Raw genomic sequence first — 11,742 nt, 5'->3', positions numbered from 1 at the left:
TATGGGGGGAATGAAACCATAAAAATACTTGAAGAAAACATGGGAAAATATTTGTATAATCTTAGAGTTGAAGAAAGTCTTTCAAAACATGTCCCAAAAGTTAGAAGCCACAAAGAGAAAATAGTAACCACATACAAATGTAAACATTCTGCATAGCAAGAAAGGCCATACATAAGACCAGAAGACAAATAACAAATAGTGAGAATATTTATAATACTTAATTAAAAAGAGTTAATAGGGGCGCCTGGGTGGTGCAGTCAGTTAAGCATCCGACTTCAGCCAGGTCACGATCTCACGGTCCGTGAGTTCGAGCCCCGCGTCAGGCTCTGGGCTGATGGCTCGGAGCCTGGAGCCTGTTTCCGATTCTGTGTCTCCCTCTCTCTCTGCCCCTCCCCCGTTCATGCTCTGTCTCTGTCTGTCCCATAAATAAATAAAAACGTTGAAAAAAAAATTAAAAAAAAAAGAGTTAATAACAAATATATAACTAGCTCCCATATCAACAAGAAAATATTAACAACACTAGAAACAGGTCAAGCTGCATAAATAGAAAATTCACAGTCTAAGGTCTGCCAAGTGTCTAATAGCCTAAAGAAAATAGAAATAAAACAATAAGCTATTAAGTTTTACCTATAGGTTGGCAGAGATTGGAAAAATAGACTACATTCTGTGAAACGGGCACTCACCTACACTTTTGGTAGAGCATATATTTGAACAATCTTTCTGGAAATAGTTTGGCAATGGGGAACATAATATTAAACGTGCTTACCTCTTCATATAGTAATCCCACTTCCAGAAATTTACTTTAAGGAGATCACTTAAATGGTTCAAAAAGATCTATGCTGAGAAAGTTCACTGCATACTTTGTAAAATCGAAAATAAATATTTATTGAAACAGCAATGATCTTCTTTGGCCCTGTTCATGATACTGGGGCTACAGAAATTACATCAGAGAGATAAAGTTCCTTTTCTCATGGAGTTTACATTTTGTGGGTTAGAAAGACATTAAACTAATAAACAAGATACCTTCAAATAGTGAAAAATGCTTTGAAAACATAAAACCAGATGTAAGAATGCAACAAATTAAAAAGAAAAGGTGTTTTAATACATAACAGAAGAAATTTTTCCTGATGTGAAGAGCTATGGAGGACTGAATCTACACATTAAAAGGACATACTATGTTGCAAGAAAAACCAAGAAGGAACAGTTGAAATAAAGATATATCCTGATTAAGTTCTTCAGGTCTCAGGATGAAGAGGGAATTCTTTAGTCATACAGGAAGAAAAAGCAGATCACTTACAAGAAGGAAGAATCAGGCTGGTCTCAGACTTCTCCATGGCAGCATTCGGTGGCTGCAAAGTTTCTAGGGAAATAAAGTGAGCCCAAGAATATAATACCTGGTCAGGTTTTCATTTAGGTAAACAAGCCAACAACACACATTCTCAAACAAGAACTTGGGGAGTAAATAACATGCAATCTCTTCTTGAAAAAACAACTTGGGGTGAAATCAAACTAACCAAGAGATGGATGGAAATGCAGGGGTAAGAGTAAAGCAACATTCAACATCAGAAAAACAATGAGCATACCTCATTTTACTGCACTTCGTTTTACTGCACTTCATAGTTTTTTAAATAAATTGTAGTAACCTTGCATCAAGCAAGTCTATTGCACCATTTTTCCAACAGCATTTGCTCATTTTGTGTGTCAGTGTCACATTTTGGTAGTTCTTGCAATATTTCAAACTTTTTCATTATTATTATATTTGTTATGGTGATCTGTGATCAGTGGTCTTTGATGTTACTTTGTAATCGCTTTGGGGCACCATGAACTGTGCCCATACAAGATGGCAAACAATCCATAAATGTTTTATGTGTTCTAACTCTCCACCAATTGGCAGTTACCCTGGTCTCTCTCCCTCTCCTTGGGCCCCTGCTGTTCCCTGAGACACAACAATATTGAAATTAGGCCAGTTAATAACCCTACACTGGCCTCTAAGTGTTTGATCAAAAGGAAGAGCTGCACATCTCTCTTTAAATCAAAAGCTCGAAATTATTAAACATAGTGAGGAAGGCATGTCAAAAGCTGAGACAGACCAAAAGCTAGCCTTCTTAAGCCAAATAGTCAAGTTGAGAATAAAAAGGAAAAGTTCTTGAAGGAAATTAAGAGTGCTACTCCAGTGAGCACATGAATAAGGTGAAAACACCACCTTCAGGTTGGCTCAGGCAGAAAACAAAACAGCCTTATTGCTGATATGGGAAAAGTCTGAGTGGTCTGGATAGAAGATCAAACCAGCAACAACATTCCCTTAAGCCAAACCTAATCCAGAGCAAGGCCCCAAGTCTGTTCAATTCTATGAAGGTTGAGAGAGGCAAGGAAGCTACAGAAGAAAAATCGGAAGCTAGTGGAGAGGGGTTCATGAGGTTTGAGGAAAGGATCCATCTTCATAACAAAAAGGTACAAGGTGAAGCAGTAAGTGGCAATGTAGAAGCTGCAGCAAGTTACCCAGAAGATCTGAGATCATTAATGAAGGTGGCTACATGAAACAACAGATTTTCAACATAGACAGAGCAGCCTTATATTGGAAGAAGATACCATCTAAAACTTGCATAGCTAGAGAGGAGAAGTCAATGCCTGGCTTCAAATCATCAAAGGACAGGCAGACTCTCTTGTTGGAGGTTAATGCAGCTGGCGATTTGAAGCTGAAGTCAATGCTCATTGACCATTCTGTTTACAACAGGGTTCACTGAATATTTTAAGCCCACTATTGAGAACTACTGCTCAGGAAAATAGATTCCTTTCAAAATATTGTTGCTCATTGACAATGCACCTGGTCACCCAAAGCACTGATGGTGATATACTATGAGATGGATGTTATTTTCTTGCCTACTAACACAGCATCCATTCTGCAGCCTATGGATCAAGGAGTAATTTCAGCTTTCAAGTCTTATGATTTAAGAAATACATTTTGTAAGGTTATAGATGCCACAGATAGTGATTCCTCTGACAATCTGGGCAAAGTACATTGAAAACCTTCTGGAAAGGATTCACCATTCTAGATGCCATTAAAAACATTTCTGATTCATGAGAAGAGGTTAACAGGAGTTTGGAGGAAGTTGATTCCAGCCCTCATGGATGGCTTTGAGGGGTTCAAGATGTTAGTGGAGGAAGTAACTGCACCTGGGGTAGAAAGAGCAAGAGAAGTAGAATTACAAGTGGAACCTCAAATGTGGCTGAATTGCTTCAATCTCATGATAACTCTGGAACAGATGAGGAGTTGCTTCTTAGGGATGAACAAAGAAAGTGGTTTCTTGGGATGGAATCTCCTCCTGGTGAAAATGCTGTTAAGACTATTGAAATGACAACAAAGGATTTAGGATATCACATAAACTGAGTTGATAAAGTTTGGAAGGATTAACTCCAATTTTGAAAGGAGTTTTACTGTGGGTAAAATGTTATCAAGCAGCATTGCATGCTACAGAGAAATCTTGTGTGAAAGGAAGAGTCAATCAATGAGACACACGGCACTGTTGTCTTATTTTAGGAAATTGCTACAGCCAGCCCCGCCTTCAACAACCACCACCCTGACCAGTCAGCTAGCCATCAACATCAAGGCAAAACCCTCCAACAGCAAAAAGATTATGACTCACTGAAAGTTCAGTTGATGGTAACCATTTTTTGGCAATAAAGTATTTTTAAACTAAGGTATGTGGTTTTTTTTTAGACATAATGTTATCGCACACGTAATAGACTACAGTGTAGTGTAAATGTAACTTTTGTATGCACTGGGAAATCAAAAAATTCATTTGACTGGCTTTATGGCGACATTCGCTTTATTGTGATATTTGCTTTATTGGGGTGGCCTGACACCTAACCTGCAATATCTCTAAGGTGTGCCTATATAATAGCAATAGTCAGATTTTGATAGAAACTTCCAAGTGATCCTCCAAAAGAAACTGTACCAACATATATCCCATTAATATTTGAAACATCTGTTTTCCCACACCCTCATCAGTTATATTAAAGACACTATCAATTTTTCAATGTATCTCATGTATCTTTTAAAAACTATAGCAATCTTATGGAAGGGGTATATCACTGTTATTTTAATTTTATTTCCTTAGTTAAAAGTGAACTTGAACCGGGGTGCCTGGGTGGCTCAGTCGGTTGAGCGTCCGACTTCGGCTCAGGTCACGATCTCGCGGTCCGTGAGTTCGAGCCCCGCGTCAGGCTCTGGGCTGATGGCTCAGAGCCTGGAGCCCACTTCCGATTCTGTGTCTCCCTCTCTCTCTGCCCCTCCCCCGTTCATGCTCTGTCTTTCTCTGTCTCAAAAATAAACATAAACATTACAAAAAAATTTTTTATAAAAAAAAAAGTGAACTTGAACCATTTTCAAATGTTTGTGAGACATTATTATTAGACATATTTTCTGTAACTTTCCTAATTCATATCCTTTACACATTTTTCTGTTGGGTTGTCTTTTCCTTACTCATTATTAGGTTCTCTTCATATAGTGTCGATATCAATCCTTTATTTATTATGTAACTTGCAAATATGTGATCCTAGTCCATCATGTCTTTCAAGTTTGCTTATAGTGTTTTTCTTTGTATTGAGGTTAAGTTTTTTACTTAGTTAAATCTTTTCTTTTGTAGGTTCTAGATGGTATGTCTTACTTAAAAGGAGCATTTCAACCACATGATTAAAAAAAAAAACCATATTCTGCTGTATTTCTCCTGCCTCATAAGTTTCATCTTTTTCACTTAGATCTTTACTTATCAGATTCACATAAACTAAGATTGTCAGACTCATATAAACAATAGAGACATAATTTTTCAATTGACCAGAATGCTTGACACCCTGTAAGAGGTTCCCCATCTCATTCTGTAAACACCTGAGAAGTAGAATTAGTAAATCAGCACCCTGATAGTATTTCCAGACCTAGTAATTAAAAAGGGGGAATATTTCATCCGGGAGGTCAAAGACGACAAGAATGCTGAGTATCTTTACCAGAGAAGTATAATGTACAATGGAGGAAGATCTCTCCTGGCCAGAGGCAATAAATAGCCTTGAAGACTCATGATTGAAATGTTCAGGTTCTCCTATTTCCAATATCTTTGTCCCATGGGCAGTGCTGGATGCATTCAGCTCAAGTTTATCTCTGTGGCTTTCCTTTATTTTGAGTTGTACTGCAGACCACACTGAAGCTCTCTTTCCTTAGATGTGTTAATACCACTGATTAGTAGTCAAGTAACCGTTCCCAAGGGCCTAGGAGACTTTGGGTTCCTTTCATCACCTGCTGATTAAGTTAAATTCTCTCAGGGGCAACCTTATCTTCCTTATTTGTAAGTTCTAAGTCCTAACTACAACAGGTTTATCTGGGAAGAGAAGTCTGAATTGAAGAAAAATTACTGAACAATTCAAGACTGTATACAACAGAGAATTGTGTACTACAAGGGAGTTATTGAAGGTCTTTGCACATGGGAGTGAGTGATGAAAGTGATGGGGAGGACTGGTTTGCCAGTCACGTGAAGGTGAAAGCTAGAGCTGGGGAACAGCAGGGGACAATGAAGGCAGGGAAGGCAGGGGCACCAGTCAGGAGGCTGTTATAGGGATCTAGACAATGTCAGCTCCGAATTCTAGACTACAGAGTCTCCACCAAATCCACCTCTGTATCCTCAGCCCTTAGCCCAAAGTGTACTGGAACCCTTCAGGTACTTTAAAAATGTTGCACAAAAATAGTTTATCCTACTAATTTATGAATCCTCTTAATTTGGCTTAACAATACCTTTCTTTGTAATAATATCAACCATTTATCAAGGGTCCACAGTGTGGCAGACATATAAACATTTTTATATAATCCTATAACAATGATGTAATGACTTACAGATAAACAAAGCAAGGTTCAGAGAGTTTTAAGACACCTGTACAAGGTTTCACAGATAGAAAATGAGAGTCCAGACACCAAATAGCATATCATACGTTAAGAGAAGTGAAATTTTATCTTATCACTTTTCTGGAAAACAATAATTGTTTTTGTTTTAATTTTTTGACGTTTATTTATTTTTGAGACAGAGGGAGACAGAGCTTGAGGTGGGGGAGGTAGAGAGAGAGGGAGACACAGAATGTGAAGCTGGCTCCAGGCTCTGAGCTTTCAGCACAGAGCCCAATGCGGGGCCAAACTCCTGAACTGCGAGATTATGACCTGAGCCAAAGTCAGCCGCCCAACCGACTGAGCCACACAGGTGCCCCAATAATTATTTTTGACAAAACTTGAACCACAGAGAAGCTAACATAGTGGTCTCCAAATTTCTTGACCATGCACACTTATCAGTAAAAAAGTACACACTCTTGGAGTGCCTGGGTAGCTCAGTCGGTTAAGCGTCCAACTTCAGCTCAGGTCATGATCTCATCGTTTGTGAGTTTGAGCCCCACATCAGGCTCTGTGCTGACAGCTCAGAGCCTGGAGCCTGCTTCAAATTCTGTGTCTCCCTCTTTCTCTGCCCCTCTTCTGCTCACACTCTGTCTCTCTCTCTCTCAAAAAATAAATAAACATTTAAAAAACAAAAAGTACACACTCTTCCAACATAGGTATACTTATTTCTAAATTACTACCATCGGCTAATATCTATTACTGTACTCTAAAGGTACAATAGGTACAATAGGTAAAGGTATTAATGTACTCTAAAGGTACAATATATACTTAGGGCAGAATTAAAATGTATGTAAATCCATATTTCAAATACACTTCTTAATAATTTCAAAAGTTTTTGCTGACTTCTTGTCAGATATGATTAGCTTACAATTGTTTCTATCTGATAATCTGTCTAAAAGCTCCCACTAGGAGTAGAAGCAATTGATTGTGCTTGCATTTTTGGGTATTATTTAAAAGTCATGTTGTCTCTGTAGGAATCTTTTAAACTATCTGTCCATTCTATGAAGATGTTTAGCTAAAACTAGTTAATATAACCAGTAAATCCCTCAACTGGATACACATTATCCGCAGCATGTTATAAGAACCACTGTCAATCCTCCGATGTTGTTGAATTCCCAGGTTCCCTTCAGGATCCATCATGTCCCTTCATGACAAGTGACCAGGTGACTTACCAAGTAGGGTGCCTGTCCCAATGTGTATGCCAAATATCAGTAAAACCCAATTTCTTTCTTTCTTACGTTAAAAATACATACACATTCTGATATTTTCCTCCTGACCTAAGGAATCACCTTTGAAGATCCCTAGACTAGAGGACCCCCTCAAGTTAACAAGGTCAGAAGTTTTCTAGCTGGCTCTCTAATTCTTTTTTTTATTTTTTTATTTTTTAATGTTTACTTATTTTTGAGACACACACACACACACACACACAGAGTGTGAGCAGGGGAAGCGCAGAGAGAGACAGGGAAACACAGAATCCGAAGCAGGCTCCAGGCTCTGAACTGACAGCATAGAGCCCAACACGGGGCTCGAACTCATGAGCCATGAGATTCATGACCTGAGCTGAAGTCGGATGCTTAACCGACTGAGCCACCCAGGCGCCCCATGGCTCTCTAATTCTTTAAAAAAAAAATTTTTTTTAACGTTTATTTATTTTGAGGCAGAGAGAGACAGAGCATGAACAAGGGAGGGTCAGAGAGAGGGACACACAGAATCTGAAACAGGCTCCAGGCTCTGAGCTGTCAGCACAGAGCCTGACGCGGTTAAGCGGTTAAGTCACCCGCTTAACCGACTGAGCCACCCAGGCGCCCCGGCTCTCTAATTCTTAATCCAGAGTCTTCCTGAGAATGCTTTTCCAAGGAAAAAACATGGACATGTGGGTCTTTTTGTTCACTGGTGTGGTGGGTGAGCCTACTCTGTCTCTGGAGCATGGGGGAGGACCAGGGGTTTGGCCTGTTCATCTCAGCTTTAAGGTTCCAGAGCTCAGAAGACCATAGAACTCAGGTCTGCTCCCTCACTTTCCTGTTTGCAACCACAAGAAGAGACAGAATCTCAGATAGGCTTGTTGATGAAACAGGCTCTTAGGGGAAGCTTGTCAGAGTCCCTTGTTTCACTTTAGAGGGAGATGTGAGGTGAGGTGCACAAGGCCCCCAACTGGGGGGCTTTTCAGGACCCAGCCAGAGGCCAGGTTTCCTCACCTGCTGAGCTCCTCTCTATCCCATTACCTCTTTGGGTCAGGGCCAGGAAACAGGATGTCCCCTGTTCCCTGGAATGGTCACTGCCCCTCCATTCCCCTTGAGTTTCTAGGAGGCTCAGAGCCTGGAGGCAGCAGGGAGGGCAGGAGGAGACCAGCTAATTAGCCAGTCACTGTGATTATCCATGAGAAACACTCTCCCTCCAAGGCCCGGACAGTCAGGCAGGGGCAAGGCAGGGGTTTGGAGCCACCTGCCCACCCCTCCCACTCCCCTGCAACCCCACTCCTCCCACTCCCCTGGCTCAGCCTGTACCCTCCTCCCTCCCATTCTGGACTCCCTTCCACAGGTTTCCCAGACTGCTCAGAAGGGCAAGAGAATACATCATTTCCCCCACCACTCGTAGGTGTAACATCTAGTTTTGTCAAAGAGGGTGCCAGGCAGCCCCCGCTACTTAGTGCACACTGAAAAGCTGTGGGTCTTCAATGACTTGAAACCCAGCCCTTCCCCTTCCATGACCCCTATGGAGACAGAATTGTCTTGACTTTACCAGGAGTCTCTTCGGCACCCCACCGTACACACCATACATACCATACGCACTCCTCGCCTAAATCTTGAGTTCCTCTTCTCACCTCCACTCCACTTTGAATGACTTAGCAATTGACTTCCAAACACCCAGTTTGAGCACCATAGCCACCTCTATGCCCTCTTGAGTCTCTTCCCGATGAGTAACAGTAGCAAACCCTTAAAGAGGACTTAACTATGTGTTAAACACTTTATATGGATTAACTCATTCAATCTTCATAAGTCTGTGAGGTAGTCACTATAGTTATCCATATTTTATAGATGAGGAAATTAGGTCAAAGAGAAGCTAAAGCCCTTGCCTGAGATCACCTCAATGGTTACTGGTGAAGCTAAAGTTTGAACCCAAGCAATACAGATCCAGAGTTACTTAATCTCTATACTATGCACCAAGATAAACTTTACATAGAAAACTCATGTTTTCTCCACTTTTGTAAAGTATGACTAAAAACATGTTAGGAAATATTATTGATCTGCATTGTATAAGCTACACAAATTCATCTTCAAGTTAAGTCCTCCAGCAGCCTTCCAATCAAATTGCTGCTTCCCCAAAGACCTTCCTATCCAGAAATTCTGGAACTGCTGATGCAAATGTCCTTCATTTTGTTCCTTCTTGAGACCCTTCATATCCTGTGGACACTGTCATTGGTGGTCTTGTCTGCTCTCAATGATATTCCTTTCCACTCCTCAAGGGAACACCTGCAGTGCTCACTAGCTGAATGTTTACTCCTCTTTCTGGAAGGAAGATGAAAGCAAGCAAGGAGAGCTGGGTACACAGACATCCATCAACTGAGCTTTTGATCTCTCTGCCTGGGGAAGCAGATTTCACACCCAAGCCAACTGCAACAAGTTTGACTAGTAAAGTTTCCTGTAATATCCCGTCCAATCTGGAACTCAATCTGTACAGTGGTGAGTCCCCTCAATGCCATGCCCCCCAACGGCCTAGCGCTTGCTCTGGTGTGGGTACAGTGAACACTTGGCAAATGATAGGACAGGACATGTAGTCAATTTCTGGGGAGTCTGAGCAACATCAGGCCCCAAACTCAAGAGTTCCCACTAGGGCAGAACTCATCAGGTGTCCATATTTGCTGCTATAGCCAGGACAAGAGAGACAATTGCTGGACACCAAGGCCAGCCCTACCCAGGGCTGTTGCCCTTGGGCCCTTTAATTCTGATGCAGGATCAGGTAGGTAACCTGAGCACAAGTGAAGAAACTGTCTCATGGCTCTATGAAAAAAGGGATTCAGTGAACAGATGAGGGGGCTGCCAGGAGGAGATGCCAGGTGGCAGCTGGAGAAGAAGAGAAGCAGTCAGTGCAGGCAAGGAAGGCAGGAGACCAGCTGTGGTAGAGGCCAGACAGCTGGCTGGCCAGAAGAAACCCTTTAGGATGTCGTTCAGGGCCTGAAATGCACCCTCAGCAGGGTAAGTTATTGCAACGCCCTTGCAAATATAAAGTGCTGTACAAACACTAAATCTAAAATGGCTAATAATTTTGTTATGTTAAAGCATTCGTGTCAGGTAATTAATGTACTCATTGTGATCATTTAATTTTATGGCAGGTAGTGTAGGGCTGGACAGAAATAGGGCTCTTTGGCCCAGTCCTCTCGTTTCACGTTAGATAAGCCAGCAACACAGTCTCCCTGATCGACTACATCAAGGTCCTGCTGGAGGGGGCTGCTGCAGGGGCTCAGCAGCTGGACCTGGGCCTCCACACTTCAGGGATTTCATCTTCCTTGGCCCCTGGTGCCTAGAGGCCCTAGTGCCCCCTGGTGGTGTCTGAGTTACCACCATTTCCTCAAAGGAAATTCATAGCTGAATTTGTGGGAAAAGAGAAAATTGATCTCCTAATAGAGACTTCTCCCTTGGCAAGTGTGTCTCAAGGCCATCGGGTGCTATGCACAGTAAAAGGGGAGTTGGCGTTGCTGTGTGGTGCTCCTTGGGGGCCAGCACAGCAGGTTTTGTAGCAGTTGGAGCACCTAGAGCGAACCAAGAGGCCCATCCATATTGCCCCAGAAAGCCCCAAAGGGAGACTGTGCAGGCTTCCGCCCTCAGTGCTGGCCACTGTGGAGCTCTGTGGAGAGAGGAACTCTCTTTGCTCTTTGCCCAGTCTACCGAGGCCAGCTTGCAGCAGTGTCTCCATCTTCCCTCTGCTCTCTATATTCCTTCTCCCTGCCTACCACCCTCTGCCTCCTCAACATACCCTGAGCCAAGGCAACTACACTCACTCCTTTCCCCAAACCTTCTAATAATCTCTTCCATGGGGAGCCCTTCGTGGTTAAGTAGGTTCCAAAGCAGAACCTCATCTTCTATCAGCTCTCAGTCCCAGTCTATATGCCAGCCTGACGCAGGGCTCAAGAGGGTCTTGTTAAGGCTGGCCTTACCTTGCCCTGAATGAGCCCTCAATCTCAAACATGTCCACCGTCACATATATGCACAGACTGCTATCTCCATCTTGACCACCTCATTGATTTCTGTGTGCCTAGAGGTGATGACCAGAAGGCTTCTCCATACTGGAAATATTAAGACTGGCTTGGCGAGATACTGAGTGAGAATACAGAATCCTTGAATCCTTGACTTTGGTCAGTGCACACTCTTGTTTCTCTCTGTCTTTTTCTCTCTCTTCTCTCCCCCTGTTTTCTGCTAGACATACCTGTCACTTCAAGAGACTGAGGGTATAGCAACATGCTTGCCCAGTAACTAATATATTTATTACAGGGGCACCTGGGTGGCTCAGTCGGTTAAGCGTCCGACTTCAGCTCAGGTCATGATCTCACAGTCCATGGGTTTGAGCCCCGTGTAGGGCTCTGTGTTGACAGCTCAGAGCCTGGAGCCTGCTTTGGATTCTGTGTCTCCCTCTCTCTCTGCCCCTCCCCTGCTCATCCTCTGTCTCTCTCTGTCTCAAAAATAAATAAAAACATTAAAATATATATATATATATATATATATATATATATATATATATATATATATTTATTACAGACCCAGAAAGGTTTGGAATATATCCTTCATAGTGGCTTTCTTTGCTAAAATCAGCAATAGCTGCCC

This window comes from Herpailurus yagouaroundi, unplaced genomic scaffold, assembly GCF_014898765.1.
Source record: "Herpailurus yagouaroundi ecotype Mexico unplaced genomic scaffold, PumYag 77, whole genome shotgun sequence".
Taxonomy (NCBI): domain Eukaryota; kingdom Metazoa; phylum Chordata; class Mammalia; order Carnivora; family Felidae; genus Herpailurus; species Herpailurus yagouaroundi.
Note: the sequence above shows the minus strand (reverse complement) of the source record.